The sequence below is a fragment of the Ochlerotatus camptorhynchus genome, unplaced genomic scaffold (assembly GCF_037179485.1).
Source record: "Ochlerotatus camptorhynchus isolate MF236.1 unplaced genomic scaffold, CSIRO-AGI_Acam_v1.1 ptg000170l, whole genome shotgun sequence".
In the NCBI taxonomy this organism is placed as follows: Eukaryota; Metazoa; Arthropoda; class Insecta; order Diptera; family Culicidae; genus Ochlerotatus; species Ochlerotatus camptorhynchus.
The window spans coordinates 1,380,312-1,407,332 of record NW_027040660.1 but is presented as its reverse complement, the minus strand read 5'-3'; the positions used below and the strand labels follow the sequence as shown (position 1 = coordinate 1,407,332).

The 27,021-nt window shown below is 41.4% G+C and overlaps 1 protein-coding gene across 3 annotated transcripts in view; it reads left to right on the top strand.

Annotated features, from left to right (window-relative positions):
- LOC135701628 (uncharacterized) overlaps positions 1-27,021 on the top strand; it is a 326,533-nt gene that overhangs the window by 219,678 nt on the left and 79,834 nt on the right. Inside the window, exon 1 of one of the 3 annotated variants that reach the window (XM_065222474.1) lies at positions 17,285-17,961. The exons of 1 other annotated variant lie outside the window; for it this stretch is intronic. The gene's annotated coding sequence lies outside the window, so the exon portion shown is untranslated. Of the gene's footprint in view, positions 1-17,284; positions 17,987-27,021 lie in introns of those variants that run through there. One more of the 3 variants, XM_065222476.1, reaches the window with a different exon arrangement.

Here is a 27,021-nt window from a genome sequence, read left to right as displayed (position 1 = left end):
TGTGTGGTCGTTGGGGGCTTGTGAATCTGAATATGGACAAACAAGCACAGATAAATTCTATTCCAACTCTTTACTGATGTAAACTTGATGGCCCTGAAAAGGGCCGTTTTATTGAAAAGGACATCCATGGCCACTTACGCTTGGCGTGTTTAGTGTAAGTGACAGCATCACGGACCTCATTTTCCAGGAACACCTTCAGCACACCTCGTAGATCAGACCGGATATACGTTTGACACCACCACGGCGAGCCAGACGACCGATGGCGGTTATCTCGAAGAACTTTGCGATGACGCTTGGCGCCTCCTTTACCAGACCTTTTGCTCCTTTGCCACGATAGTCACAGTTAATTGTTGCTTGTTAGGTGTGAAGGAGTGGACTAGCCACCACCTTCCTACTGCTGCTATTGCTGTTCACCACGCCGTCCGAAGCGAAAATGAGCTACTGCCATACAGCAGCGCTCTTTTATATCTTTTCAGGTTAAAGCAGAATGATGTGCAACCAACTGGTATAAAAGCTACAAAGACTCCTCCCATTATGGGTAGTTTGCTATCTGGCTCTTTTCCTTTTGCAAACACGGCGAATGAGAACCACCCAAATTTGAGTTTAGTTCACTCATAATCGCCGAAAGTACAGGAACTTAGCGATGAGTAAATTTGTTTCATGGTTTTCTGTGGAAAACCTAAAAAATCTGCCAGAAAATGAGGAAATTGACGAAAATTTTATTCAGTCTCGGAGTAGTACCAATAGATTGAGTGAATCCAATCTTTACTTTTCTCAAATTCGGGAATTTTTTCCTGGAAAATCCTGGAAAAACCTGGGAAAACATAAGGTAAATTTACTCATCGCTGAGTTCCTGCACTTTATTTCTTATTTTTGAGATAACTAAACTCAAATTTGGGTCGTTCTCATTCGCCGTGATATCACCTTGAAAGATATCGGCGCCGGTGGTTAGCTTGTTTACCTCTCACCCCAGCAGGCCTGGGTCCAATGGTAGCATTGGAGCTCAGTAAGGAAAACAAATCTCGCGTCACTTTTCAATAGGTCCTATCTACATTGATCAATTCTCTTCATCTACACTCTCTTTCGTAAATAACTCGGCTTCACAAATGTTTCCTGCCGTCTTCGTCGAACTAGATTTTTGTTTCTTCCATCGAAAATATCCGGCCGTGGCGATTCAAAGTTGATCAAGGTTGATCAAAATAATTTGTACTCCTGCTTCCAGTTTGATTACATGAGCATTTTGTGTGATCGTTGATTCTGAATATGGACAAACAGGCAGATGAATTCTATTCTTACTCTTTACTGTAATAAGCTTGGTGGCCCTGAAAAGAGCCGTTTTGTTGCCAAAGTTGGTGATGATTTAACCTCCGAAACCAAACAGAGTGCGTCTCTGTCACGTCAAAACGTAGATGACATCCATGGCCGCTTACGCTTGGCGTGTTTTGTGTAGGTGACAGCATCACGGATCTCATTTTTCAGGAACACCTTCAGCATACCTCGTAAATCAGACCGGATATCCGTCAGACATCGCCACGGCTAGCCAGACGACGGATGGTGATTATCTCGAAGAATTTGCGTTTGGTTCTGAATATGGCGATGAGTGTGCAAAAAATTACGCAATTCCATCCTCCCTATTTGCACGCACCCGAGGATTGGAGGTGAATGCTTCTTCGACTTGTTTCGTCTACTTACTACTCTCTGACGACTGTGCTGGGGAAGCAGCATATGCATGTAGATAATTGGTGGATTTTTTAGTTAATTCGACGCTTTTGCACAATGCTGGAAATTTACAGTTTTTCAATAGTTTCTTGATGAAAATCAACATTCGGAAGCATTGTTATCGATGCGTAGCCATATTTCTGATCGATTGGTGATAAAATTATTGAAATTGGACCAGGAGCAGCTGAGCTATTAACGTTCAAAATCTTTCTTAATTTGTTACATGTTCTATTTTCGGTTTTCACAAAGTGTACCCCCATATAGCAATCAAAGACGTAGTCCTACGTCAAAAAGCACTCTGCTGTTCGAGGCGTCCCAACGGCGCCAAAAAGATAGTCCGGATTCGGATGAACTTGCGAAAAGGTATACTGGAAAACTTTTAAATTTCCTTCAGGTTTTCACCAGGGCTGCGGTGTTGGGTCGGAGTCGGACATGTTTGAAGCATCCTCAATCAAAATTAGTTGTATTTAGAATATGCCATCTCGAAAAACACACTTGACTCAGATTCTGAGCCCATACGATAACAGAAATGGCACCAACTGCGACTCGTCAAAGCAACCCACTGTGGTGCAAAGAAAATTCAACACGTAATATTATGTTTATAACTTCGTGATAGTATGACAAAAACTTAAATGATTGCAGGCAGCGTGTCACTGAAGTGTTGCAGATTTAGGCTGAACGAACTTCTGATGGGAATCAAAACGAAACGTAAGCTAATAGTTTGTAAACAAACTAATTCTTGATGGAATTAAACATGGGCAATAGACTGAAATTTGAAATTCTTGCTCCAGCTCCAGAACTTCCACCTACTGATTCCCGCTACAGCCGGTAGAACTTTTCGCAACCCGGAAATTTGTTGTCCGATGTCTATTGTTAAGTGTTTATGTTTATTCTGTACAACCTCTGATTGAAGACGTTGTCATTTGTTTTTATTATTGGGTGGACAGCGCCAGCTGCAACTTTCTCCATTTCATTGGTCTGAGATTTCTCCCATACTAGTTTGTCCTGTCTGCAAGATAGTTTGACTTCTTATCACTTTTTACTTTTTACTTCTTCACCTAAGGTATTGAACCTTAATTAAATAGTATCCGAAAGAGTACCTTTGTCCATGAAAGTTTGTGTTCTTCAAAGTTTAACCTCCACACACCGCTAGATCTTGTTTTGATTGAAAAATTGGGTTTTTCTCTTGTAGCGTAAAATTAGTTTCAAATCAAAAGACTTGAGCTTTTGGAAAGACCAAGACCCGATATAGACCGTTTCAGCACTGAGAAGCAAAAAAAGTTCGTGCTCTCTAGATCCCTCGCTTCAGCGTAAAGGTTCTCGGTTTGGGAAGAATCCGGAAGGGAGACACCGTTAACCTATTCTCCGACAGAGCGTTGGCCAAATCCGCCAGCATCCACCACGTTAACTTACGTGCTTCTGTGCATAACCGACGATCCCCTCGTCGACATCTGCGCCACCGGCAATCGGCGCTAGTATCAGTACCAATTCGAGGATTCGATTGGGAATTTCCGCACCATACCAGTCCGGGATGCAATGCGCAACCACAACACCGATCAATAGAGTGCTTCTTTGTCGACCTCACTCCGGATGCTTCTGTGCCGATACGGATAAAGCAGCGACGACAATAATGGGTACCGTGAGTAAACAAAATGGCTGAAAATCTCCACACACACACAAACACATGAGCTCAAAGACAAGTGAAAGGATAGGCTAACAATCGCTAGAACCAGATCAGAAAACAGCACACACGATTAGGGAGAGCTAGCAAACAAACAAACATATGGAAAGGAACAAGCTATGAACAAACCTAGGTTAGGAACTCTAATAAATTATACAATGATTTCCGTTATTTGCTCCTGAAATAAATGATGTTTTTTCGTAAAATTTAAGCTTTCCATGTAATGTTAATTGTGATTGACTAGGTTTTTCACATTTGGCGTTCTATTTTTGCGTTATTTGTTGTGGTATTTTTTGTTAGCAGAATTTACTCCAGGTTGGACTGCCTGGGAAAACAGTCTCCAGTATATTTGAAGCAGCTTCTATCTGTGAGGATCTCAATCCCTCATGGGATTTCAGTCTGCTGAATCGCCCTCAAACTAATTTTCGGTCTCTTTTACAAATAAACCCGCCCTGAGGTTGGGTTTCTTGCCGGGTAAATCAAACCGCGACGAGTGGTCCTCTTCGGAGGTGGCGCTTAAGCTACTCGTTTTGAGACAGGAAGCGTATTTAGTGGTCGAAATCTCGCAGGTTGCGAGGCTTCCGTTACAATCAAAACATTATACGTTGCATATGTTAGGCCCCTCCTTGAGTACTGTAGTATAGTCTGGGCTTCATATCAAGATACTCATATAAACCGCATTGAATCAGTTCAAAAACAGTTTCTATTATTTGCTCTAAGAAAGTTGGGATGAACGAGTTTACCCTTACCATCTTATGAGTTTTGATGTATGTTGATCAATTTGGATGCACTAGAAAAGCGAAGGCAGTTTGCAATGATAGATTTTATAAACAATGTTGCAGCACAAAGAGTGAATGCCACAGAGATTTTAGAAAATCTAAATTGTTATGCTCCCACTCGTTCCTTAAAAATATGTTTAATATTAAAAACCAAGGAACAACATATGCCAGGAACGCGCCTTTATATAGAATGATGTCTTGTTATAATGAACATTATGAAGTAATTGATTTGACAGTGAACAAAAATGCTCTTAAAAAAAACGTTACTTTTCGAGGTTAGTCAGAGATTGGTCTACATTTGATTGACGACGAATAAATAAAAAAAAAAAAACAAATTTAGAACTAACTCCTGCTAGCGGACGTTACACGAGGAATTAAGGTATTGTTTTAATTTGGTTTTTGTCATTGAAAGTCAATGTTATGGCAGGGCTTATTGTATGTGACCATCATTTGGTTGAAGGGTCCAAATTTGGCATAATTCGTACGATGGCGGTTTGTAGTAAATATATTTCTATTTCGTAGATGCCTAGGGTGCTTAAAAAGTCCATTAATGGTTGCTTTACAAGACTTTTACAAAAACTTCAAAGTTACAGCATTAGATGGTTACATTTCTCCAGTTCGAACGAAATTTCGAACCTTCCTTTGATGGAGCCCATCAGCGCCCGCACAGTGGAAACGGACACGTAATCAGCGCATTTTTTTCATTTTGCTGGATGTCGTTGACTGCCCCGCCGCTTCGTCGAAGTCGCTGCTTTGAAATTGCCCAGTATTTTTCGATTGGTCGAAATTCCGGGCAATTTGGAGAATGCATTAGCTTGGACTCAAAATCGATCTTGTTGACAGCATACCACTCCAGAACCAGCTTGGAGTAGTAGTAGCTGGCCAAATCGGGCCAAAAGGTGACTTTGCCCCTAAGCTTGCGGATGAACGGCAATACACGATTTTTCAGGCATCGATGTAAACTTGGGATGTCATCGTCGAGGATGTGACGAATGGTTCCGTTTTCAATCCCCAACTGCAAATCGCTTGCCAAATCATGGCCTTCTTCAGAAGCTAGTTGGAAAACACGAACTTGAATCTTCCCAGCACATCTCCACGTCCAGTCGCGATGTTAAACTTTTGACCGGGAAGCTGCTTAAAATCGAGTTTGACGTATGTTTCGTTATCGATCAAAGTACAGCCCTTGTGTTTCGTCAAAACACGGTAATACAAGAGACTTGCACGCTTTTTGGCCACGGTATTATGCTTCATGTGCCGGTTCGGATGTTTACTGGCTTTGTACGACTTGTATCCGCACCGTTTGAAAGTTGGATCTGCTCATCTCTGCTTCGAAAAGTGAAAAAAAACGATTTACTTTAGAGTGCCACCTAGCGGTGGAAAGTACGCTTTTTCCACGGAAAACATTGGTAGAATTATACCAGTTTCAATGACAGGTACAAGTACAGCTCTACTGCTTTAAAGCGGTTTTATAAAAAATTAAATGTAATATAAATTATGATTACGTTTGAATAAATTTAATTATTACATTTGAAAACGTATATTATCTATGTCCGACTTTTACGGAGCCGGGGGGGGGGGGGAGGGGGTGGGCAGTCTATAAAACTGTGACGATCCATACAAAATTTTATGGGTTGACAATTTGTCATTTTCGTGTGAAATTTTTAATGGATCTTACCGAGGGGAAGTCAGCTTTCATTAGAGTACCTCTTGTACTCAGGTTTATTCATAGTTACTCTGGATTACTCTGGTTTGCTGTTAAAACACAAATAACTGGGCATATAGTTTTGGTTCCTGATTCTGCAACTGACAGTCCATCGACGAAAAGAAAGCACAAGGAAAATAAAAATCTAGCTGCACAAAGAATACGATCCTATTTCTAGTCTCGGTTCTAAACATTTATTATTTTCTCTTTTACATAACAAAAATATTTTTCAAGATTAAATGTTATTCATAGTTTGAGTGGTAGCCAGAATATAAATTAGATTTATGCATGGAACTAAAGTTTCAAGTTAATGACCCAAGGAATCCGGAAACTCTCAGGAACCATGTATCTTCTATTAATTGGGGTCTCAAATTTCTCAACAACTGTTACCTTATTCAAAAACGGTGTCGATTATCGATTTCTGATCACTTCAAGTTGTTACATTTCAAACTGAAATCATAATCTTCGGAAGACCTTATTATTACTTGGGCCACCAGGTGAGAAAATTTTGAATTTATATCAAGCTGAACATTGCATTAGGTCCTAAGTAACATTACTTCTTCTTCTTCTTCGCATTTCAAGCTTATTGCATATCGCATATTAGCTTATTGCGTGCTCTCAACTTAGTGTTCTAGATGCACTTCCACAGTTATTAATTGAGAGCTTTCGATGCCTGTACCATTTTTGCATTGGTATAATTATGTGGCAAGTCCAATCATACTTCTATGCCCAGGGAAGTCGAGAAATTTTCCAACCCGAAAAATTCCTAGACCGAACCGGGAATCGAACCCAGCCCCCTCCAGCATGGTCTTGCTTTGTAGCTGCACCTTTACCGGCTGAGCTAAGGCAGGCCCCCCTAAATAACATTAACATTGATCGATTCTCTTTGTCGACCTTCTCTTTCGTTAATAACTTGAGCACATAACCGTTTCTTGTTGTGTTTGTCATATTAGATGCTAGATGAAAGCTTCTTTTATCGATCTGTGTGCTGAAAATACCTAGGAATGTCTTTACATGGCCATGGAGATACAACGAGAAATTTCGACGAAGAGAATCTGTCAATGTTACTTAGGACCTAATGCAATGTTCAGCTTGATCTAGCACCTGGAAGGTCATGGTCATGAGAAAAAATTTATTCAAGACACCAATTAGAGATATGGACAATATTTCAAGATATTGCATCATCAAGAAACTCACGCATAGCAACGCGTAGTGTAAACAATCAGCTACCAATTCTATACAGAGCTGGAAAAAGGGCCTATCTGCTTTGACCGGTTCTCTTCATCGGCTTTCTCATAGCATGATAAAGGAGGTTTTTATCTATCGACCAAATCGTCAAATAGAGCAGGGAATTTTGTTGCAGATGAGTTATTAACGAAAGAGAAAGTTGATGAAGAGAATCGATCAAAGCAGATAGGCCCTTTTTCCAGCTCTGTATAGAATTATAAAGGGCGATTCAATAATGACGTCCGCATATATAAATTTTTTATCACCTCCCTTCCCCCTGCGTCACGCTTTTTAACATACCCATTACATGAGCTGTCCTGAATTCTAAGACCACCCCTCCCGATAAATTGTGGACGTCATTTTTGAAGCGCCCTTAGGTCTATCATTTACTGAGCTAATTGGACGAATACAGTACCTTTGTTTAAAACATTGATCGATTATATTCACATTTTTCTTTAAATTCAAAATTTAGATTTGTGGATAAAGAAGCACAGCTAAAATTAAGACCATGCTGGAGATGGCTGTGTTCTCATTCCGGTCTAGTCAAAGAATTCTCGGGTTGGAAAACTTCTCGACTTCCTTAGGAATAGGGTATGATTGTGCTTGCCACACAATATACGAATTCAAAAATGGTGCAGGCTAAGAAAGCTCTCCATTGACAACAGTGAAAGTGCTCAAAGAACACTAAGTTGAGACTAGTTTTCCGCTACATACTTTGATAAATGAGATTATCATCTGTCATGCAGGGTAGCAACCGCACCAAGGAATATGTTTGCCGCTGAGTGATTAACGAAAGACAAAGTCGCTGAAGAGAATCAATCAAAATCAATTGCACCCCATTGCCTCTAATCCCCTCAGTTGAGAGCAAGCGTAAAGTTTTAATTGGGGCATAATAGCCAAAGAAGATTGCATTTTTCTTTAAACCATTTGGCACAAATAGCATGAAGCATATAACTGTGGGTACTCAATTAGAATATCGTATGAATCATGAAATTGATAGACAAATGCAGACAGGACCTCTTGAAATGTAAATCCAGATATGTCCAGTATATACCAAAATAATAAAAAAGTAGAGGGTTGTGTCCTAGACACGACCGCAGTATGACGTAGAACCTATCTATCTATCTCTATCTATGATGCATGATACATGCATTTAGGTTAACATCCAACGTCCCTCCTTTTTTACATATTTTGCAGAAAAAAATACATCCGAAGTCCCTCCTTTTTTACATATTCTGCACAAAACATACTTTCTAAGCCCCAAAACTGACAGGATTTCCCGCCATTTTATTATGAATGGGGGCGGGGCAGAACGTTTCTTTTGTGCAGAACATGGGAAAAAAGGATGGACTTTGGATGTTAATATTATTTCATATATAGAGGTACCAGATATGTGCTATTCATCAACATAATATCATCGAATATGTCTTTCAAGCAATTTTTTTTCTCTCAAATTTGAAATTTTTGGTGCGGGAAGAAGTTAAGGGAAAAACTTCTGTGGTTTGTTTAAAATTTATTTCCCGGAAAAAAAGTGATCGTCAAAGTCCATGTTTTTTTTTCCTCATTCCTCAATGCTATCGCATTCCTCATTGTGGTCACGTCGTGATCCACCTTTAACCGCTGACTTGGTCCTGCTTGCTGCAGGACCAAGTGCCACGCCGTCCGAAGCGACAATGAGCAAAAGCACTTTTTTTTGACTTAACTTAAATGATCTATATTTCTTGAATTTGTGTGGTTTACATGTATAACTTATAACTTATCAAGTGACACAGATGCGTCTTTTCAACTTTAGTTCCTGTGAAATTTCAATTATTATTAATTACAGTTCCTAGTCCTATCAGGCCTGTTTTAGAGAATGACCACCTTGGTGGGATTGGTTTGTTTGAAAATTTGAAAAAGAAGACTACTTATAACTACTATTTACAACTACAACTAACCTACAACTACTATGTACACCTAAACAACTATATACAAATTGCTTATCAAAGCATGTTCTGCTAAATTACATTTTTGTGCAAATTTAGTCTTAATTTCGTTAATTTTGGAATCTATTTTGGCAATGCCTGCCTCTTCATGTAAATTTGTTATTCTAGTGTCGAAAGGACGATCAAGAACCATCCTCAGCACTCTATTCTGAGCTACCTGAATTTTGTTCCTGTGAGTCTGTGCACATGATTCCCACACCGGAGCTGCGTAGAGGATCGCAGGTGCTATGATTTGTTTGTAGACGGCCAGTTTTTTCACCCTTGAGAGGCGGGATCTGCGGCAAATCAGCGGAAACAGACACCTAACCAAGGTAGAACACTTGACTACAGTTTTCTCTACATGCGAACGGAATAGGAGCTTTTCATCGAACAACATCCCGAGATAGGTTACTTCGGCAGACCACTCAACCCTTGTGCCATCCATTGTACAAAATGGAGCCGGTTTCAGTTTGGGCGATTGCCGATGGAGGAACATGATCGCTTGTGTTTTGGAGGCATTGATTTTGATTTTCCACGTGGTAGCATAATCAGCAAACGCGTTAAGGCATCGTTGAAGTTTGTTCGTTATTTCGCGAGGCATCCTTCCTTTGACGGCTATTGCGGTATCATCTGCGAACAGGAAAAACACGCAACCGTCACCGAGGGGAGGAATGTCGGAAGTGTAAATGCTGTAAATCAAGGGGCCCAGCAGACTACCTTGCGGGACTCCTGCTGGGATCGAAAACGTGTCTGAGAGACAACCATTCAACGATACCTTAAACGACCTTTGGTGGAGGTAGTTACGGGTGATTTTAATAAGATGTAAAGGAAAGTTGAAGTTACAAAGCTTGTACACAAGTCCATCATGCCAAACATTGTCAAACGCCTTTTCAACGTCTAACAATGCCATGGCTGTGGACTTGGATACAGCTTTGTTACTTCGGATGTTATTCATCACCCGCACTAGCTGGTGATTGGTGGAGTGCCCCTTTCTGAACCCAAACTGTTCCGGAAGGAGAATGTTATTTTCCTCGACAAACTTGAGCAAACGTTTGAGAATGAGTTTCTCGAACAATTTGCTCAGCGCTGAAAGGAGGCTGATTGGTCTTTAGCTTGAAGCTAGCGTTGGGTCCTTCCCGGGTTTGCGGATAGGTATGATTTTCGCTGTCTTCCAGATGCTTGGAAAGTAGTGCAGTTCCAAGCATCTGTTGAAGACAGCAGCCAGCAGAGAGTGAACCTTCATGCTGAGATTTTTCAACACTAGGTTGAATATTCCGTCAAACCCGGGGGCCTTCATGTTTTTGGTGCATTTCAGCGCTGAGCAAATCTGTTCAACTGTGATTCTATCCTCCGGAGGGATGGCACAAGGGGAGGAATCAAAGTTGAGTACGCATTGCTCAACCTGAACTTCGAGCGGACTTTGGATGTTGGAGCCAAGCAAGTGCGATTTGGCAATATGCTCACCAATCGCATTTGCTTTCTCCTGAGGGGTGATTATGAGCCGATCGTCATCATTTTCATCTTTTAGTGGCGGAATGGGTTTAGGGTGCGTCTTTAAGACCTTGGCAACTTTCCAGAATGGTCTGGAGCGGTCGTCCAGATTCTGGACAAGCCGCCCGAAACTTTCGTTTCGGAGTGAGACCATTCTGGAAGCAATCTCCTTGTTCAGATCGGCCATTTCACGTTTCATCGCTTGATCTCCAGTCCTCTGAAACTGGCGTCTACGAACATTTCTCAGGCGAATTAAGAGTTGGGTGTGGGAATCAATAGCAATAAACTTACCCCTCACAGGAACTCGTCGGATGCACGCCTCGTCAGCCACGGTTATGGCTTGGTGGAGTCCCTCCAACGCTCGGTCAATGTCCTCCACGGTGTCAAGCGGCGGGTTGTCGATGATGTGCCTGTCTACCACGCGTCCAAACTGGGCCCAGTTTACGCGATGATAGTCCTTGCGCAGGCTTGAAGCAGGAGCCACGTTGCAGCCCAGCTCAGACACCACCGGTTGGTGGTCGGAACTGAGTTCGTTCAAGGCTACCGGCTTGGACAAGCCGATATTTGTCAGGAACAGGTCTAGCGTCGATGGGTTGCCCGCCGGTGAGATAAATGTTGGCTCATCCGAAAACCAAACGGAGTACAGCCCATGCTGTGAGTGGTCGAACAGGAGACGACCGTTCTGGTTCTGCTGGTAGTTCCGCCAGGCCTCATGGCGAGCATTCAGATCTCCTCCAACTACGAAGCGGGAACCGGTACGGGTGATGGTGGACAGGTCCTTCTTGAATTTAGCCGCTAGTCCACTGCTGGCGGCACACTGTCGAGGGCAGTAGACGGCGATGAACTGGACGTATCCAGTCGACGACTCCACCTCCACACCAAGGGCCTCGATGATAGTGGTGCGGATATGGGATAGAGTGTGGTATTTTATTCCTTTCTTGACGACGACCGCAACACCACCCGCCCTGGAGCTGGTGCGATCAAGCCGGATAATGTTGTGGTCAGGCAACCAGAAGCTGTCACCGGACTTTAGATGGGTCTCGGTTAGAAGGCCCACGTCGATGCTGTGCTTGCGGAGGAAGTCGGCAAGCTCAATCTCTTTTGCTCTTACAGAGCAAGCATTCCAGGTGACGATACTTAGCGGTTTAGACGCCATACTGGATGATGAACTTACCGAGCACTTGGATCTGTTCGGGCTTATTGCGGCACTTACGAAGAGCACCGGACATGTTGACGAAGATTTCCATCAGTTCATCCGCTGAGAACAGATCGGGGTTGTTGTTTTGCGCTGTTGGTTGTCTCCAGAATCCAGGGGGGGATGGAGAGCTTTGGCCAGCAGAATCACCGGAAGTTGCTTGAGCGGAATGCACCCGCGAATTCACTTGCCTTTGCTGAGGAGCACGAAGGGGCGGGAAATCCTCCGTCCGAAATGCCGGGACTTTGTCCTTCTTGCGTCCTGGTTGGTTGTTAGTTGCCGCCTGTTTTCGGATGCGTTTGAAGTCCTCGCGTTTGGAGCACTGTCTGTCGGAACCTTGATGAGCACCACCACAGTTGGCGCATTTTAACGCCACGGCTCCATCCGCAGGGCAGTTGGAAGTGGCGTGTTCTTGAGCGCAGTTGCTACAGCGTGGCTTGATGTTGCAGTTGCGAGTGCCGTGTCCAAAGTTCAGACATCGTTGGCACTGGGTCACATCGCGATGGCCTCCACGGTATGGCTCCCATCGTACGATTATGGAGTAGATTGAGCGGATAGCCTGCAGCGCATTCAGCGTCACCGTTCCCTTCTGGAAGTGCACCAGGAAAAGACAATCCGGGTACGTCTTCACGTTTTCGTCTCGCCTCGTCATCCGAAAGACAGCGATTGGGGCCAGCTTGTACCGGTCCTTGAGTTCTTCTTCGATCGCCTTGGGATCAACATCCGGTAGACCCCTGATGACTACCTTGAAGGGCTTTTCACCGGGGATGTCGTGCGTGAAGTATTCCGCATTGGAATCCTTCAGGAATTTGACTGCGATTTCGTATTCCGCTTTCGTCCGGAGCATCACCTTAGTGCCGATCCTGCTGATCTTGTAGTCAGCTGCGATGCCCAGCGATGCGAAATCGCCAATGAGCGTCTTGAGTGGCACTACCTTCACCACCAGTGGAGGAAGCTTGATTTTCGCCGCACTCGGGCCGGCAGAATTCTCGGTTTCGACGGCGTCGCCGAAATCACCGATGTCGCTGGCGTTCGTCGCGGTAACATCGTCGCGTCCGCTCGTACCATCGGACTGACCTTGGTTCTTCTTCCTCTTTTTCGTCCGCTTCACCGGGACTGGGTTGGTATTTCCAACATCGGTGGGCAGAGTAGCGTACCTATTTGAGGTAGGTACCGAGCTACCCTCACCACTGTTCTTCTTCTCCGCTTGTTCACGAGAGCGCTGTCTTCCCATCACGCGATGCGACCGACACTACTGACGACGCGACGTGCAGTATATCTGCAAACGTTTGTAACAAACTATAGATTTATCGAACAACTCGACAAAGCGAGCAAAGACCGAACTCAACTGCTTGACGTTCAAGCAGAGAATCATGAGCAGAGGCAGGAGAGCAGCGCTGATTTATATATTTTCAGGTTCAAGCAGAATGATGTGCTACCAAGTGGTATTCGTTTATGATGACTGGGTTTGGGAAAAAGGCTTATTTCATGAAAAAAGTGATAAAATTATCATTTATACATTTGCAAAAGTTTAATTACAGAAAAATTGGAAAAATATTTATTTCAGCAAGTTTGTAATGTAATATCCTATCGATTGGCGTATTTGGATTTTAATTTCATCTATAAATGACAAAGTTACAAGCGTTCAAAACCTAACACTCCTTCACTGCCGGTGGACGCATAACTGTCCCATGTTACAAAACACAAAACTGAGAAAACTGCGATTAAAGTTTGAAAACACTTTTTGCCGTTGTCGTGAAATTTCGCTGTAAATTTCTGTTCTATTTCTTAAAACTGTCGAAATTTAACTGTTCCATACACAACTCAACAAAATTTTACCAAAAAAACTATTTTTTTTCGATAAAAAATCTTCTGGGACACTTATGCCGCGAATTTTCCTGATGAGTCGAAAAATGTACGCATATTTGTCCCACTGTGAACAATTTCTCGGTTGCTGTTGTTGTTACGTTTGACACTTCGTGCGAGTCGGGTGTGTTTTCTTTTTTATAGTGCTGATTTTTAGTGTCATCAGAAGCTATCAGAAGAACCGGAACTGGAAATGTCTGGCTTGGAATATTTGAAACAGTACGGTGGTTCCAGTGAGAGTGAAGAAGAATTCCATGGGTTTGACCTGGAAAACGGCACGGGTGAACGATTTCCGCAAGCATCACAGTCGGTAAACACTGAGGTCAATCAATCAGTTTCCAGCCAAACTGGTTGCTGCGATGAAAATTTTGAAGCCGGAACAAGCGCCGAAAAAAGCAGATCCGAAAGAGAAACAACAACAAACTTGGAGCGGCCGGATTGCAACACCGCTAGTCGATCCTGTGATTCGGACAGCTCTTGCAGTTTTTCCGAGCAACAGCCAGAGAGAAGTTACAGGAAAAAAAACTAAAAAAGAACGGAAAAAGGAAGATTCGGCTAAAAAACGACGCAAATCGCATGCGATAATTCTGGAAACTTGTGGTTGCCTCAAAAATTGCAACACTAAGTTCACGAGAGATGACAGGCTACAGTTCCATAAGTCTTTTTGGGATCTGGATAACGTCGGCCAAGGAAATCTAATCAGGCAGTATGCTCATCTAACACCTGTCGGACGGCGCCGAAAACGTAATGCGAAGGATTTGGCCAAACAACTTGCGTACAAATACACTGTACCCAGCTCAAGTGGTGACCCCGTAAAAGTGTGTAGGAAGTTTTTCTTGAACACTCTTGGATTTGGCGAACATTGTGGGTATGTATTAGAAAACATTCTTAATGCTGTATGCAGGCTTTATTATATGCAAAAAATAGCAATATAATTTACAGATGCGTTCGAGGAGCTCAAGATGGACCTCGAGAATACCGACGTGGGAAATATAGTAGAAATAAGCATGCACGCGAGGCCATCAAGGAACACGTTTTTGGCTATGGTCCATCAATCTCCCATTATCGGAGAGCGCATGCTCCGAACCGCCTGTATTTGCCTTCCGATTTGACTGAGAAGTCTCTGCACAAGAACTATGAAGCCACGCAGGATGTCAAAGTAAGTTATTCGCTGTATTGCAAGGTTGTAAGACAATGCAATATATCATTTGTACGGCTTGGGCATGAGCAATGCGAGACGTGTGTTGCTGCAGAACTGCATAAGAAAGTCGCTGAGCATTCGGAAGCAAAGGATTGTACCTGCTGCTCGGAGCACGAACTTCATATCAAGCGTGCTTCCGAATCGCGAATGGCATATCGTGCAGATGGCGACTCAACATCACCAAACGAGGTGGTATTTTCAGTAGATCTACAAAAAGTAAGTGATTGGAATTACATTATGGTATGTGACATTATTTGTAAGATATGCATATGTTTTCTAGGTCATTCAACTTCCTCGACTGGATGGATTCAAGAGTGTTATCTTTTCATCAAGGCTTTTGGTCTTTAACGAGACCTTTGCCCCAGTCGGCGCATATGCACGATCATTTCCGGTGTCTGCGTGTATTTTGCCCGAGTCGATCAGTGGCCGCACAGCCAACGACATGCTCAGTTGCTTTTACAAAGTAATTAAGAAGTACGCACACCTGAAGAAGATTACGTTTTGGTTGGACAATTGTTCATCACAGAACAAGAATTGGAATTTGTTCCAACACATCATCCTCTTGATAAACAGTAATGATATTCAGGTTGACCAAATACTGTTTAAATTTTTCGAATCTGGCCACACCTTTATGGCCGCCGATTAATTTCACGGAGCGGTCGAAAACAAAATGCGTCACGAACGAGTCGTAACCTTTGAACACTTCAAATCTGTGGTTGGTTGTGCCAAGAAAAATGTTGACGTACTTGACATGGAAGTGGCTGACTTCTTCCAAGCTGAGCTAACTGTCTCACAGTACACGTTGAACTTGTGCAAGCCCCGCCCATATGTGGACACCATGCGAAAAGTGGTATTTCAAAAGGGACGTTATGAACTTGGATACGCAAGCAACATCAACAGCGAGGACCTCGTATACTGCAAACTGTTTTCCAAGAAGCAACTCCGGTTGATCGAAAAGGATACGTTCTCTCTTGAAGCTAATGTACGCTGGCAAAAGTCTCCTCGAGGAATTGAAGCGGATAGGAAGGCTTCCCTGTTGGCGGTTGTTGTACCTGTTATTACCGAAGAAGAAAAACCTTTTTTTATTGACCTTCCGACAAAGCAACAAACATCTGAATAGTAATGTAAGATTAAATTTGTTAAACATTTTTTTTATATTTAGTTGGAATTGGTGTAGTGGGACAAATATGCGTCTATTTTCTCAATGGGACAAATATGCGTCCATTTTCTCAATGGGACAAAATGACTTCACATTTTTTCGAGCTTTTGTAGAATAAACAGTATGTTTTTATGTGATATTCGAAAAATATGCATCAAAATATGACGATTAGCATCAAAATCTCAAAAATGACGAAATGTAACATGGGACAGTTATGCGTCCACCGGCAGTTCACCACACATATTTTTTGATTTGCACCCCAGTATAGTCGACAAAGACGTAGTTCTACGTCAAAAAAATTGTTTGTGCAAATTGTTGGGAGCTTTAAAACAACAGTTCGTATTAAGTATGATGAACTGTAAAGCTAATGGTCATTTCAAAACGTAGTCAGAAATTATACCGTTTTATTCCAGATTAAACTGGCATAAACGAACACGCTAAATATAAAATGATTAGGGGAAGAAAAAATCGATGTTGATTTTTTAATCGTCAGAGTAAAAACTTTCTGGTTCAGCGTTTGCATGAAGTTACTGTTCCTTTCTTTGCTATAACGCACCTCTACACCTTGCTGCGCAGCTGACGATCCCTGGTTCCAGTTTTTTCGTAGGTCCGCTGATTCCTTTCCACACTCAGGGTTTCCTTGTAGGTTTTGAGCACTCGACATACTGTTGTTTTCGGCATCTTGAGCACTTGAGTCAGCTTGGAACCGGACCACTCCGGATTTTCCAGGTGTTTGTGCACAATATGTTTCCTTCTGTCGAGTTCCATTTGACGTTATTTCTGAACCACAAACAAATGGAGACGCTTGGTTGTTTACTAATCGTAGTTCGATGCACAGTTTTGGAAATTAACAACATTCCCTGCTTAATTTTAATCATCAATTTAATACCATTAGTACTCGAAAAAAAAAATTAAATTTACTGATTCTGAAGGTCATACATCGAAACACACTAAATCCCACAAATGATATATAAAACCTCCATAGATAATGGCTTCTGATAAAAACAAATGGTTTAATTTCCATTGCAGCGCAGTACATACTGCCTGAATCACTTCCTGTGGGCTTACCGTACAAACACCCAACAATTTCGACTTCCATACACCCAGCAATCCAAGCCCATTAAATACCGTATCGATTCAACTGAAGCTCTTATCTATGGGTTCTTATCAAAAAGAGAAAAAATAACTCTGATATATTCCTACACACACATACACACACACACACACACACACACCATTCACTCAATTTCGTCTAATTCAAACAATATTACTCAGTCGGTGGAAAGCTGCTGTAGGTTGGACTACGTTCGAAACTGGTGCAGACGACCAGTATCGTATTAGTAGCCGGTCTAATTAGATCCCCGTTATCTAGATCGATGCTCTGCTGAAAGTGAGACAAGATTTCGCCCGCGCACCGGTCGGTCACTGACGACGACAACGACGACGTCGACGGACGGCAGTTAGGTTGCATTTCCCAGTCGTGCAACAGTGTAGAAGAACTACTGCAGCAGTAGCTTGGCCGTCAGCCTGGTAGTGGTGGTGGCGGCGTTGTTCGCATACGACACACGTTTTAATCAGTCCCAATTGCGTGTTGGGCCATTTGTGACGTGCTCTCCGGGAGAGTTGCCCCTATCCGGTGGCTAACGGGGGGTTTGGTTTTTGCAACAACCCGAAACAACGAATATGATAGAAATCGTTTTGCGGGATGCAGTGTTTGAGAGAATATAAACGACGGCAATGGTTATTGAATTAGATTGTTGTGTAGGTTCGTTGAGTGCGGATGCGAGATGCGGTGTGAGACACGATTTTGAGTTCAGTCAGAATATATCTACGTATATAGTGCTTGTGAATCGCGGGTGAATTTGACCGGGAAATAGTGAATGAAGCGTTGCCGGCTACGATCGCGTGACAATTAGAAAGTACAACCGTTGGTGCTTACCAAATATCAACGGTATGCTGGTATGAGAAGTGCATTCGGTAAGAGATGAGCAATGATTCAAGGGTAATTATAAATAAGCGGGGTCGTGAAGCTATACATTTTGATCCTTACTTACTTGCTGAGCGACAATCTGTTGAATGCCGAACAATCGCTTCTAGTTGCCAAGGATGTTCTATTGTTCTCCTCTCCTGAATGAAGCCATCCAGTGCGAAGTCTTATCCACAGTCAATAGCCTCATCACATGTCGCTCTTCCTGCTTCAATGCTCAGCCCACCGTGTCCAATAAGCTGAAAAAAAAATGCCCGTCTTGAATTTCAACGAAGCATTTAAATAAATCAAAATCCATAACTCGGAGGTGACCCAGATTTCACGCTCATAGCTCCACTGCCATCATTCATTCACGCCGTCAGCATCGTTCGTAACTTGAACCCTTTTCAGTTCGCAAACCTGAAATAAGCAAAACACGAAGATAACCACATTTTCGCCCCCTCTAGCACTGTGTCACACGCCGCACAGCTTCACCCCCGTGCCCGTAGAAATTGACCTGGGATTCGAAGCTTTACACCTGCTGAAATCCCTTTCCTGTCGCAGCGGCCGTGCTGTTTCTTCTGCTACAACACTGACTGACTGCTGTTGCCCATTGTTGCGGTGTTGCTGTACTCTTTTTTTTCTCTTCTACCCCCTTAGCTGGGTGTGCACGGAAAGTGTCAGAAGAATGCGGAAAAACCTCAGTCTCTTAAGAACAGTATCATCCTTGCCTTGTTTTCATTATTACCTCGTTTTTCTCCTGGCCGGCGTCCCGTCGCCCCCGTCCCGTGCTCGGTCGGTAATGCACTTTTACAACCCCATCTAGAAGTTTGCCCTCGCTGCCTCAGGACTCGCAGGTAAAGTTAGGACCAACCCGCTCAAGGCTGTCGCTTTTCATAACTCTTTTCCGGTGATGTGCACAGAAGAAAAGAATATGTAGGTATCACTCTTCTCCTCGGGTCTGCTCTGGTGGCGGTGACTCAACTCGGCTCTCGACCGGAGCAGTGCATGTAGGTTGTGGAAATGTTTCGTTTTTCTTTTCTTCCCACTTGCCGTACACAGGTTCGGGTTCTTCGGGTTGGGGATATTCAAAAAAAGAGGAAAAATATGCAGCACACTGCTATTGTTATCAGGTATTGTTTGTGTGCAGCATAATTAAAACATTTTCATTTCTGGTTGATTTCTGGAGCGTGGAACCGGCTTCTTAGAAGCTGCAACCAACAGAGAGAAAAAAAACTATGAAGCATGCTGTTTCAGGCAGGGTAATTCGAAGAAGCTGGTTGTTGTCGTGTGAAAGGATGTTTCACTTTTGGTTGGCTTAGCTGACCTTGTTTGGAACTATTGTTCATGAATAGAATTGGAAACAGAAAGCATCGCGTTATGTAACCTTCAATGCACAAGGATGTGTAGACACAATTGAAAAACTTTGTTGATTTGAAATATGAGTGTGACTTATTTATAAGATGATGTTGTTTATAATTTAGATTCTAAGAAGAGTTTGAAACTTGTTGAGTAACGCTTTCGATTGGGCATGACTTATTTAACCCAGACAAATTTAGGATGAACTGTTGCACATTGGAATGCAACTTTGAAACAGTTTGACCAAGTTGATTATTTAATTGTTAAAGCTTCAATGTCTCAGGATTGCAAGCCTATACACATTATATCTCTGCATATTCAACCATTCCATAGCAAAACGATATAGTGGTTCTCAGAATTTCATAAAAAAAAATGGTAATTTTGTTCCTTATCGCAAAATATTGGACCCATACTTTTTTTTGTCATTAAGGTGACCATTTCCATGTTAGGGTTTCAAAAATTGATTTTTCAAAAAATCATAACTTTTAAATCTGGACCGATTTTAAAGATCAAAATATCAAACGAAAAGTAATTAAAAATAATTAAAAAAAAAATTTTCTGATATTTAAAACTTGAAATTTTGTGTTGACAAACATTGATTGCATTTGTTTTATATGTTTTTCATGGTTTGAAGATAAAGGGCACAATATGTTTTCATATTTTTTGCTGCCAATTTAGGCTTTTTACACAACATATAAATAAATCAGCGATGTTTTTGAGTTATATTTGTTTGAAGTTATCATGTTTTGGATTTTTTCTCAATGCTCCTATAAGACTAGGCTACCATGCGTCATGACCATTTTACAGTCACTATAAATTAATGAAGACGTATGGCAGTCTAATCACATAGGAGTATTGAGCGAAAACCCAAAACTTGTTAGCTTGTAGTTTTGTCTCAAAATTTAAGCTCAATTTTATAGGCCTCAGGTGCATACGCAAATATTTTTCTAAATTGGAATAATGACTATTCATAGAACAAAATTTCAATAACTATAGCAAGCAATTAGAGATCAAAACGTTTATTTAATTGGAAGATTTATATTTAATAACAGCTTATGTTTAATAATAATTCACATACATTAAATTCTAAAATCGACCTTCATCTTCTGAAATATCTACAATAAAATCTTAGACTTCTCTTGGCAATACTTGAGCGGGTTTCTTCGGCGACTCGCTGAGAGATTACAGGGTCAGATGACACTAAGCCGATTAGATATGTCCTCATTCGTTTTTTTCTCTGGAAGACTTCCGACTAAAGCTTTCCCTGTATCTCGAAATATTCGAAAACCACGCCTCCTGAGCCTCTTCCGACATAAATCCAATTGGAAGCACGGAATACTGGATGATCTTGTAGCCGTAAATCAGTATTCTATGTACAGTAGTAGACATGTAATACCAATTTTATAATTCAAAACCCTTATTGATCCACCGGGTAGGTGAATAGAACCTTTGTTACTCAGTATAACCTCGTTTTTGATATTATCCATAGATAGACGAGGCCTTAATGGATATTTTTATTTATATTTTTATGCTCAATTGAACAGCAATTGCTAGTTTGAATTGGAGTCCAAATCATAGTTCAATAATCAATTGATTTATGTCTTTACGTTTATTTCCTATCATGACAGTAATTTTAGGATATAATTGTGGCTTATCTATGTGGAGCTGATATGAGTTTTACGAAAAGCGAAATGTATATAAATCACTTTCTTCTTCTTGGCTTACAACTGGAGCTTTATGAGCACAATCTTATTATATACAATCTTTTTTTTTTCTTCCTTGATTTGTTTTCCGTGCTGAGCACCAATGCTGCCAGGGTTCAACTCATGAACCGGGGACCAACGGCTTTACTTTCCTTCCGACGGAGAGGCATCAGAGATTGTATGCCTCAGGAAATCCCGGCGGCACCGACTGGGATTGAACCCAGGCCTTTTGGGGTGAGAGCAATCACGCTTACCACTACACCACCGGCGCCGCTATCAAGATAGTAGGATTGCAAGATTTTTTAAATAGACAAATTCTTTAGAAAGCAAACTTCAGTCATTTTTCATGATTCTAAACATAGAACAAACTTCTTCTGAACTATGAATTTGCTCAATGAAGATTTACGTAAATCCGCACTGAGACCATAATACGGAAATTTTGCAGATTTTGTCAGTCAGATATAGATTGCGACGAAAATACTCGCGCAACACGAGAAAAGGGCCTATCATTTTTGATCGGTTTTCTCTTTCGCGAATAACCCGACTGCAATTCCATTCGTTGATTCAGGCGCAATCTAACTATAGTCGCTATATTTATAGTCTGGCGGTCGATATTTTAAAAAACGGAACCAATTCAATATATTGTAGACCAACAATTGAAAACGTACTATCAAGCTACATAAAAAAACTTTGATTATTCTTTCCTCGCCAATCGAACGCAAATTATCGGCATCATCGGATAGGGGAAACTTTCCCCCAGCCCAAAGATGGCGTTAGTTTGCGTAGGCGTGCCTTAATTCACGAGAAAACGGGTGCCGGAAGTTTTGTTCGCAATAGCTGATGTGCTCTTTTCGGTTGTTGGTCGTGATTTGCTCGATTAGTTCCGCAATTTAACAGCTCAATTGTTGCCCGAGATTCTCTCCTCCAGGCTATAGGCGAGCTTAGCGAGAAATTCGTTAATCTTGCCGTGGTAAATCAAAGAGCAAGTTGATGAAGAGAATCGATCAACGAGGATAGGCCCTTTTCAAATGTTACGCGATACTACAGAATTAAATACGAAAAAAAAAGTGGCATCACTTCACTGAGTTAAGAAGGGAAAACAAAAATATGTTTGGAGAAAAACAGGATCTGGCTGAAAATTTGGTGAGATACATCCATTTAGTGAACATTAAATTTATTCCAGAATATAATATAAAATGCATTTATAAATGCAACCCGGTTCAAGCTTCAAATTTCTGCGGTGGTTCATCTTGTCCTTCTATCCCTGAATAGTGTGAAAATCCGCCGATTTTAATTATGGGCAAATCACCCACGACGCAGCTAATCAGTGTTCAACTTACCCGTACAGCAGCTTGAATCCAAATGACCTTTCACCAACTGTCAGGAAATGTGTATGAAAAGCCATGACCTACCTAGTTATTATCCATCTCATAAATAGATAGTGCGAATAAGGGCCTCTATGTGATGTTTTGCTGTACCTGTTGTGGACATTAGTACATACTTTTCCTTAAAGTTGTTATACCTCAGAAGTTATCTTGTTATGCCTCAGAAGTTATCTTTTTTAAGTACTGATCCTCACAACATGAAGGGCACCATTACGGAGCATTAGATTTGATCAAATTATTCGCAGTTTTATTTGTCCAGCGCTCCCAGCTGGGTGATGGGTAGAGAATGACACAAACACACACACACACACACATGATGGGTTCAAGTTCAAGTCAAATTCTGACCACTTCCCCACATTGTGCCGAAATCAGATTCGACACAGCTTGGGCACATCCATCGGTACAGCTTCGGCACAATCTCGGCATTGGATTGTTGTAAATAAGATGAGAGCACTACTGGACAACTGTCATTGAAGTTGTTCACAACATTACGTGCTGTTTGACTGTTTATTTAGGAACATCCTCTAATTGAATATACCAGAAGAACTCAGACCAGCAGTTCACTTATACATCTAAATACGAAGTGTAGGTTCTACAGTGGGCTTAAGGGAAAGAGGCAGTTAATCAGGCCCCATTAGTACCCTTAATTCAAATACTGCTGCAACTCACACAAAACAAACTACAGAAGCCTATTCATCATCCTCTATAGTCGGTCTCCAACGATGTTCCCCACTGGTTCCAACTCTTTCCGGCCGCTCATAGACCGTTGCTTTCATATCACGAAAGGCTAGGTTTCTGGTCTGCCTTTGATGGCATTATAAAACCTTAAAACACAGGACTTTTATTATCCTATGAAGACAAAACACCAAAACTTCGCACACCCGCCACTTCCCGCGTCATTCTCAATCCGATTTATCTTTGCGATTTCAAACCAAAACATTCAAGGTGTCCGAAATCCCGGGTTGCCAAGATGGGTATTTTACAAACAATCGCAGCTTGCTCTATGACCGGCACAATCGGCACACCTGCGGCACACTTGTGGCACACTGACAAAAAATATGACCCAAGATTGGTGTGCGGAGTGACCTACCCCTTGCCTTGAACACTGAATATGACTAACAATGATCTCATTTTTCAGTGCTCATGCGACTTTTGATGGGTTTTAGTTCATCTCAGATTCAGATCACTTCCCCAGGGTAACCTGTACTTGTCCGGGTATGACTCAAGTAGACTACCAAAAATCTTATTTCTGAATTGACATGTTATTTGAGGTGTAGCATGATGGGTTTTAGTTCAAGTCAGATTCTGGTCGCTTTTCCAGGGAATCCGGACAATTTCCAAGTGTATTCATGGTCATCCTGAAGATTCAATAAGATTTCAAATGATCTTATTTTTGAATTTACCTGTGATCTAATGTGCCATATGGCACGTCAGATACGTGGTACTGCCCCGGGGGAACCCTGAACATGTCCAGTTGATTCCAAGGTGATGCTGGAGGCTCAATAAAATTTCCAAAGACCTTATTTTTAAATTCACATGTGATTTGATGTACCGCATGATGGATTTAGGTTCTGAAATCAGATTCTGGCCGCTTTTCCAGGGTAACCAGGAACAAGTCCAGGTGTGACCAATGTGAACCTAGACACTCAACTAGGCTACTAATGATCTTTGTTTTGAATGCTTATGTGATTCGCAAGATGGGTTTTAGCTCAAGTCAGATTCTGACCACTTCCCCAGGTACTTGTCCGGGTTGTGGCCAATGTGATCCTGAACACTCAAACGTTTCCGGTCGGTTCTAATCTCATGGCCAGAATGATAGTACCTTTCGGTGCAGTGGTTGTCGACATGTTCCGATCTCGTCAATCTGAGTCGATTTACAGTCAACTCTCCATATCTCAATGTTCTATATTTCGATATATGACCACTTTTTTCTATATGTCGATGGTTATCTCGGTCCCTTCAAACGGTTTAGTAGGCTATTTATGTTCTATTCCTCGATCTCTCCATATTTCGATGGTCCCTTAAATATCGAGATATGGAGAGTTTACTGAATAACACAGCATTATGAAGACCCTTCTTTGCAAAAGGTCGGTTGACGAACTTTGCTCAATCCCAAGAATCTGTGCTTTAGGTGAAGTGCCTTGCTGGCGAGTTGATCCTTACGCTACTGGACTAATGTTAGGGCATTCCATGTTCCAATTTTTGACGTACGATTACGTCTTTCGGCAACATATTGGGGTTGCAATTTCAAAAAACCAAAATCAGGCTTTGATCAGTTATATGTAATTCTGTCAATAGCGGATGGATTTTAATTCTTAACAAGCCAACCGATTGGAAATTTTCATTGTTAAAATGAACACTTTATCAATTTTCAAAAGATCACTATTGAAAATTACACAAATGTCCAACTGTTACAATGGTGATCAAAATTATTACCGATTGCCTGCAAAAAGTGCTTTGCTTAACACAGATTTCAACATCAAGTTCCATCCGGTCTCTCCAACCGGTGCTTATTCAATCACCGTGTGTGGTGTTGTCTGGTCGATCGTGACATTGTTCTCCAGTACACAACGAAAAGCTGCCCGCAAGCTGCGAGCTGCAGCCCACATGAGCTTCCATTCACCGAAGAAAGAGGAAGAAACCGCACCGCTACTGATCAGATTCAGTAGCTCTTCTTGAGTCGCTGTGGGCCGTCTACGCCAAGCGCGTCACCCTCGTTCCAAACAACATTCAGCTCACCAGCGGTCCATTTCAGGACCACCATACATTTGTTAAAGATTATTTTCTGAACATTTGTCAAGGTCATCAATCGGATGTTTGTTCCCATAAATTTAAATCTAACATGCCATGACATACTAGACTTACAACACACACAAAAATTAAAACTTAGGACACTACAAACAGTCATCTTAAAGAGAGCCGGTGTTGAAAAGTCCTCGTAATCAAGTCCAATAATTCAAAAACTACGTTAAAAGTGTTACACACAGACGCGTCGCGTGCCTCATTTGTTTACCTGTGCACCAAACTTTGTTCGTTAAAGTTTTCCACCACATATTAGTTTTTGTTTTTTTTTTTTCAATGCTCCATGAATACGAAGGACATATTCTTTATATTACTCACTATCTAACGTAACATTTGAAGGGCCTATCATCTTGTGTACACAAAACTTGTATGGCTCTTTTTGCGTCAACCGAAGTAGGAGGAATTGCAAAACTTAACTAATTCTCGTTTTTATCACAAGGAAGTCGAAGAGTTCTCTTTCGACTGAAGCGTAATGAAGAATATCCGTCAAACACTTCCGAAAACATTTTTTGATACAGTTTCATAATCTAGAGAAAATTCATAAAGTCCCTTGGGTAGCAACACTATCAGAATGGACCAGGGGCTCATAAGTGTGGACAGGCGCACCGGCGCAACCATCAGAGAGATTTGATTGATAGATTTACAACTGACAAGAGGGTGAGAGCGGTGAGAGCGAGCTTTTGCGCTCTCTTTCACCATTCCTCTCTTTTCCCAATGAGGTACAGAGAGAGGTGAAGCAGATCGTGAAATATGGTTGGATTAGTAATCCAAAAAATCAACGTAAACGCAATTAGTGACGTCACTAATTGCATGTATCGTACAGGGGTTTTACGAGGGGCACGCAATAGCCTTTTTGACTGCGTTGGATCTAAAGTACAAGGTGTTCAACTATGTAATTAAGTAATTAAAAATGAAAATTAAGTATTTCACGTAATTAAACTTAATTTCGCGTAATCAAAGCAGTGCCAGTGTAATTAACACGTACTTCAATTTAATTACGTAATTAATGTAATTAAAAATTTATTTTCTGTAATTAATGTAATTAAAGTTACACAAATGTAATTAAAAACGTACGCAAATCCTTATTCTCGAACTATTTAAAAAAAAAATTGATGAAAACCCTTAACACATACTCGAATGAATCAATTTATTCAAAAACACTTCTTACACCCAGAAATACGCCAATTAATGTTTTACTAGACTACAAACATGACCAATTCGGCGAATACTTATACTAAATTTCTTGGAGCACCATGCTAGAGTTGAAAACTGAAATAATCCACTCGCGACAATCGATTTCACTCTCGTTTTGTACGTTCAACATAATGTCGTATCTAGTGCACTGTATTCGTTGAATAATGCTCTTTAATGCAGAACTAGAATAAAATTTATTGTCACGAGTGGGTTATATCGGTTTACAACTCTAGCGACAATATACAGTGAAAAGGAAGTGATACTCAAAATGAGGCCCGTGATTGCCGTAAAATGAAATGGGATGGGTCTTCAAATTTTACATTTCCTTAAATTCAAGCAATTCCTCGAGCAAATTTCCTCCCGATTAAAAAATGTTCGAATTTTAAGCCATGCTCGCAGCACAGTTCGACAGATAATGATATTAGCTTGTGCCTGAATTAACAGATTCAATGGAAGAAATATTTACATTTTCATTAATTTTCTGATGTTACGCGTGAATTCTTCGATTATTTCAATATTTCTTTCAAACTTAATATTATTATACTAATAATAATTAACAGATTTAAGGCAGGGTTCATTAACAAAAAAAATATAATCAGGTTTTGGTTGCAGACACTAAGATGATTCA